Source organism: Felis catus, chromosome A2 (assembly GCF_018350175.1).
Source record: "Felis catus isolate Fca126 chromosome A2, F.catus_Fca126_mat1.0, whole genome shotgun sequence".
Lineage (NCBI taxonomy): Eukaryota > Metazoa > Chordata > Mammalia > Carnivora > Felidae > Felis > Felis catus.
This window is the reverse complement of record NC_058369.1, coordinates 39397018-39403555: the sequence shown is the minus strand read 5'-3', so window position 1 is coordinate 39403555 and position 6538 is coordinate 39397018. Positions and strand designations below refer to the sequence as shown.

The 6538-nt window shown below is 49.8% G+C and overlaps 1 long non-coding RNA gene across 1 annotated transcript; it reads right to left on the bottom strand.

Annotated features, from left to right (window-relative positions):
- Positions 1-1097: 1097 nt before the first annotated feature.
- LOC123381211 lies at positions 1098-5992 on the bottom strand. The gene is made up of 3 exons (XR_006587947.1): positions 5825-5992; positions 5492-5589; positions 1098-2173 (listed from the first exon to the last, which is right to left on the bottom strand). It is a non-coding gene; the product is annotated as an uncharacterized LOC123381211 (long non-coding RNA).
- Between the last annotated feature and the right edge of the window lie 546 nt (positions 5993-6538).

Genomic DNA, 6538 nt, shown 5'->3' with positions numbered 1-6538 from the left:
ACCTTGAGTAAGTCTCTGGGCCTCTCCAGGCCTTTCTTTCCCCAGCTATCAAAACTTCCCATTCCAAGAAACCAAGGGCTTGCAACTCACCGTGGTCTGTTCTAGGCTCTGGAAGTGTGCAGTCACTGCTGGGAAGAGAAACAAAGCAGGAAGAAGGGAGGAGGGCTGTTATTTTAGATCAAGGGGACAGAGGCCACTCGGTCTTCCGGGCTGACCAGTCACTCCCTAACATCCCTTGCAGCTTGATCAAGGACCTATCCCGTGCTTGGCTTATGCAGGGGCGTGGGAGGCCCTAAAACAGAGGGTGGTGAGCAGGCGGCTGTGGGGCGGGTCCTGGCTCACATTTGCCCCGCAGCAAGAAGGGGTTGGGCACCTGAGCTGGCAAGCATAGCCTGCCAGGCAGGTGTGTCCCCCAGACTGGGAGCCAGTGAATCACAGCTGCTGGGCTGAGCCTGGCCTGCGCCAAGGACCACGGTCTGGAGGAACATCTGGACCCCAGCCTGTCTTGAGCATTTAGCTCCTTTCCTTCTGTCATCTTTCCCCCTTTATTGTCTGTCTCAGCGTCATTCGCTTCTTTCTCTCTCTCCTCCCACGCCCCTTACTTCCCCTCCATCCACCCACCCCGTATTTACGGAGGGCTTATTCTGTGACAGACACTGTGGTAAGCTCTGGGGACGCTGCGCTAAGACGCTCTGGTCCTCAAGGAAAAACTGAGGTGTCACCGTAAACAAAACTACAGTATCAGCTTAGGAAAGAGATGTGCGCTCTTCGAGGAGAACACCGAGGTGCACTGGAGGAATTCGATCCTTTTTTACCTGGAAAGATACTTAGAATTAAAAGCCAAACAACTGGGGAACTATTTGCACCCTCTGGGATGGCTAAGGAGCCCACATCCATGCACACAGCATGCTGTTCAAGGCCACTCCCTTCATGGCTGAGCCTGCTCTATTTTCTTTCTTCTTTTTCTTTTTTGTTGGCCCATCTTCTATTCCACACAAAATAATAGTACGGAATGAGGAGATGAGGGCACTAACTTCCTGACTCAGTGATTACAACATGAGGTCAGTCAAGAATAAAAATGTCATGGAATCAATTCATGCATCCGTCCGTCGACAATTTATTAAGCATCTACCGCCTTTTCAGGTTGAAGTTCCAGCAGGGAACAAGACAGAATTCCTGATCTCAGGGATTTTGTGTCCAGTGTGGGTAACAGGCAGGACATTAAAAAAAAGGCTCTTTGGGGGCACCTCGGTGGTTCAGTAGAGCCTGCTTCGGATCCTCTGTCCCTCTCTCTCTCTGCCCTTCCCCTGCTCTCATGCTCTCTCTCTCTCAAAAGTAAATAAACACTTAAAAAAAAAGGCCCTTTGAGGTGACGAGTGTGAACAGGCAGGATAGTTGCTGGGGAGACTCGTGGAGGTCACCACAGTGTAAACCACCGAGGGTGGGAAAGGACATTGCTAAATGTGACAGCTAAGGAGAGCCTTGAAGCATGAGGAATGGTGAGCTAGGAAAAAAGGGAGGAGAAATTGTTCCAGGCAGAGGGCACTGCTTGGAAAAGTTTAGACCTTGATACACACACACATACACAGTGTGGACACAAAGTAGGTCCATTTTGTAGAAGTCTGGATCAGGGAATCCCAAAAGATGGGGCTGAAGAGGTAAACGGGTCAGATTACAAAGGATGCAGTAAACTATGCCAAGGAGATTGGACATTTTTCGAAGATCAATAGGAAGCCTTTGAAGAATTAGAAGCCTGAGAGTAAGGTTCAAGTGTGTGTTTTAGAAAGATTACATTGGCTACAACCTGAATAATGGAGGGAGAAGCTGCAGCCAGAGAGACCAGTTAAGGGGCTGTTGCCAAAATCCAGGGGGCACTGATAGTGGCTTAAAATAGGCAAACGGCACTGGGGATGGAGAGACATGATGAAGGTCAAGATCAAGGTGAAGGCCACAGAAACTGCTTATGAGGGGAAGGAGGAATCAAGGATGACCCCAACTTTGTGGCTTCAGCAATTGCAGGGGCTGATGGGGCTCTTAGGCAATGGGAATGCTGGACGGGAACAGCTTGGGAGGAAGAAGTTTGGATGTTCAGCTTCAGGTTGGATGATGAGTTTGGGATCCTTGTGAATCGCACCGTGGAGGTATTCACGAGGCAGGTGAATCGGCTGCAAATCTGGAAATGGGAGGTACAGGGTGACTGACAAGACTGAAGCTGGGGGAAGCTGCAGAAATTCAGGGAGACTATATCATATATAGCTTTCCCCAAGAAGGAACCAAATACACTGGGTTGGTTGGTTGGATCAACTCCTGGGTTCTTGGGCCTGCCCCTCACCGGCTGGGTGAATTTTTCCCAGCCACATCTCCTCTCTGGGCCTCAGTTTCCCCCATCTATGAAACGCTGGAGCTTGGAGAAAATCATTGACCACCTTCTGTCCCACAGGAAGCACCCTCAGAGTTCCTAGGAAGTCCTTCAGTGGTCGAGGCATCAGCTGAGGTGGCATTGGGCGGCTGTGGCTTGGGACGGTCACCTCAGCTTCAAGCACGGTAGTTCCATCACATTTTGGCAATTTGACCTTCTAACTGTTTTGACTTGGAGAAAGGGCTCCATGACTCAAAAAAAGTTGACGAGAGGATGACCTCTCATGTGCCATCTGGCTGAGGGTAGAGCCACACCCAGCGGGGAGTTTCTCTGATGCCAGAAAGAACGACGTCTCCACGAGCTGGAGGAAGTTCACAGCAACCACCGACCTTACAGCACCTTTTGGTGCGTGCTCCCGATTCAGGGGACGCTCATGATCACTGTGTTCACGGGGTCCCAGTGGACTCATGTGGAGAGTTAGCATCACTAGCCCAAGTAGTCCAGGGATGACAAATGAGATTCAGTTCTGGTGACACTTGCAATTGATGGGAAGTTTGCCTGGAGCTGCACCGAGGAGGATTCTGAGGCCACATCTCAGTGAGGATAAAGTGCTGTGATTGATTGACAATGTCTGCCCTGGGCAGCAGATAAGTGGTAGCGGTATGTGGGCCGTGTATCTGCTAGCTTTGATCTAATCTTTGTTCTTAACAAGGACATGAACTTTTCATCCCCGTCATAGTCCCTGGCCGCTCTATTGTGCTTTCTCTTCTTTCTCCTCCTCTCACCGTGGAGCACTTCAAAGGTTCATCCTGGCCCACTTCCCAGTGGACCAGTCACTTCAGGAAATAAATGGGCTGCTCTCTGGAGGAAGCCAGATCACTCAATGAGTTCCCATTTCTCCAGAATTAGATGGTTAGTCATGCTGACCAGGGGCAGTAGGTAGGCTCGCGGCCAGGGAAGCACAATGCCTCTCTGCTGAAACCCAGGGTGTGGGCCTGGTTTCTGGAGACATTCAAGGCCATGTTCAGGAGGCTCTTGACGCACCCCTCGAGCCTGCTTGCTGTATTGTAACGGGGGCCTGCCAGCAGGAATAGTGAGGGTGGAGGCGGGAGAAATAACGGGGGACTCGACTTCATCCCGGGACGTTTCAGATCTGCCTGTTATCTTTCATGTTTTAAAAAAGTAATTTCCATTACTTAAGTAAACCGTGTTTGCTGTAGAAAAGCTGAACCCATGGCTAAGCAAAAAGAAAGAAAAATGACCTACCTTCCCAATACCTAGAAAAAAGCATTATTTCAACAAGTTGGTGTGTGTCTTTCTAGATCTTAGCAGCTCTAGCACCAGTCCATCAGAGGGGACAGTGGCTATAGCCCTGGGGTGGGTGGGGGCCCCTTGCTGTTTCCGACAGTAACCCTCCAGCTGCTGGATCGTGGCGTGGGGCCAGGGTACAGGTGCGATGGCACACACGGGCTTCGGGAGGTAACTTCCATCACCCATACTTATATTTTTAACGACCTGAGCTGGTCCTTTATGGACGATTGTCAGTGTCCACCCCATTTCTCTGAGGGTGTCACTGGATGAGTTGGCTGGATATGGGCCTGGGCTTAGGAATAAAGTTGGTGGGTAGAGTTAGGAGGCCTTACTTCCCAGCCAACATTTCTATCTGCAGTTTGGAACTTTGCTGCTTCTGGAAAGCAACTGGGCCCCAACTCTTTATCTTCTTTAACTAGCAGCCCTCTCCCTGTGCTCCCTCCCCCACCCCACCCAGGGACCAAGGACTTTCCTGGAAGTAAAGACTCTAGGATTCTGGCCTTCACCTTGGGTTTCAAAGGTGAACACAACCTCACCTTTCTGGTTTGGCTGACTTCAGTCAAGGTCAGACAGAAAGGACCACAGAATTTTAGAGCAGACACTTATAAGGGAAAGGTCAGCCTGGATAGGAGCCAGGACTTGGCACCCGTACCCGGGGAGAGTGGGAAGCAAGGAATCATTCTGGGTATGGTTTGAGGCTGAGACTAGAATCCTGATGACGCCACCCTGGCTGAGTGGGCGCCCTTCTCTTTAAAGGTTCTAATGCTTTGAGGCTCAGGTAGCATTGCTGTAGGGCTTTCTCAACGGCAGGAGCCTTTGTACTCCAATCCGAAGGGACAGGGAGGCCTCCCAGATGAGGGACCCAGGCAGCAATGACAGATCTCACACGTGATCAGATCAGGGAGGGACACAGAAAGGCAGAACCCCCAGCAGCCGCAGGGTCCAGTCTCCCAGACTGGCGCTCTCCTCTAACAGCTAGCAGAGAGGCTCAGGACTTAGTTCACAAGTAGTTTAACTTAGTGGTTCGGAGCACAGATTCAAGAAAGACTACTTGGGCCTCCATCCCATCTTGAGCACTTATTAGCTGTGTGACTTTGGGCAAGTAATGTAACCTCTCTGTGCCTCAGTTTTCTCATTTATAAAGTAGGGGATACATAGTACCTATGTTAGAGTCGTTATGAGAATTAAATGAATTAACATAGGTAAAATCATATATAACTGTTACAAGTAATTGCTGACACACACAAAATGGCATTTGAGAAGGAGAAATGCTGGAAGTTCTTGTTCGTTTGGAAGGTGTGTCCTTGACCTATTGTGCTTTAGGGAAGTGGTTCTCAGACTTCCTTCTGCATCAGAATCACCTGGAAGCCATGTTAAAACAGTGCTGGGCCCCAACCCGGGTAGGTAGGTCTGGACCTGGGCTGAGAATCTGCATTTCTCACCAGCTCCCGGGCGAGGGGCATGCTGGAACTCCACACAACATGCGTGGAACAGCACTGGTTTTGAACTCTTAGAGCACACTTGCTTTGTTCTCCCAGGTGTGAAACCTGGCTCATGCAGGTTACATGCCTCTTTGTAGTGAAGTGGGATCTTACCTGACTTTTTTTTTTTTTTAATGTTTATTTATTTTTGAGACAGAGAGAGACAGAGCATGAACAGGGGAGGGTCAGAGAGAGAGGGAGACACAGAATCTGAAACAGGCTCCGGGCTCTGAGCTGTCAGCACAGAGCCCGATGCGGGGCTTGAACCCACGGACCGCGAGATCATGACCTGGGCTGAAGTCGGACGCTCAACCGACTGAGCCACCCAGGCGCCCCTTACCTGACATTTTGTAACCAGACCGTAAACTTCGCAGGAGCTGGAGCCCTGACTTGTGTCCCCAGTGTACATATAGTGTCGGATGCACAGGAGGTGGATATCTGTTGGAGGAAGGAAAGAAACGTGCTTTTTGCACTCAGCAATATTCTTGTGTACATTTTTCCTGTTAATAAATACTATTCCACAACATTGTTTGGTTTGTTGCATAGTTTTCCCTTGTATGGATGTAAGGCAGAGAACAACTTGAGCTGGCTGGAACAAAAAGGGGCAATGTATTTGGAGAGGCAGAGTGCCTGACCAACTGGAACAACAGACCGTGGGAAGTCATCAACCTACGGAATGACCCTTCCCGATGTCTCTCCTCAGCGATGTCACCTCACTGGGACAGCTTTGTTTCCTTTCTTTGGCTTTTGCTGTACCTCTGTCCACATGACACCCAAGATGGCTGCCTACACAGCCCAGTTCCGTTGTTACAGATCCTGCCTTATGACTAGTCAGTCTGTAAGCCCCTCACTCCCTCTGTTAGTAACCCCAGCTGGGGCTCTCATTGGCCTTCCGGGGTCAGGTGCTTACTCCTCATTCAATCACGGAGAAGGGCTATGTAGTTCCAATATGGAGGCCAGGTGCTCCTGTGGTGGGGGTACAGTCAAGTGGGTCATGAAGATCCCCGAGTGATCTACTGGAATTGCCTTCTATTCATCTCTCCATGTCTGTACTTAAACCTGATTTCAATTTCAATGTGGTGACCAGGATTGGTTTCTGTGGACGTTTCTGGGCTCAGAGCAGGGATTTGACGGACTTAACCCCATCTCCCATCCATTAGCGATAATGGCCCATGGCAGTGTTGTAGGTTTGTCTGATGTCTTTGAACGTTTAATCCGCACAACGTGATTTCGAGGGAGGCAGGAGGCCTCACCCAATGATGCCTGTTTATCACCAGCAAGTCTGTTCATGATCCGAAATGCAGCTGAAAAAATAAATATAATTAAAAAGATAACTCAGGCCAGCGTTGCCGGAGACTGTTTTACATGGGTGCATAATGAATGCTAA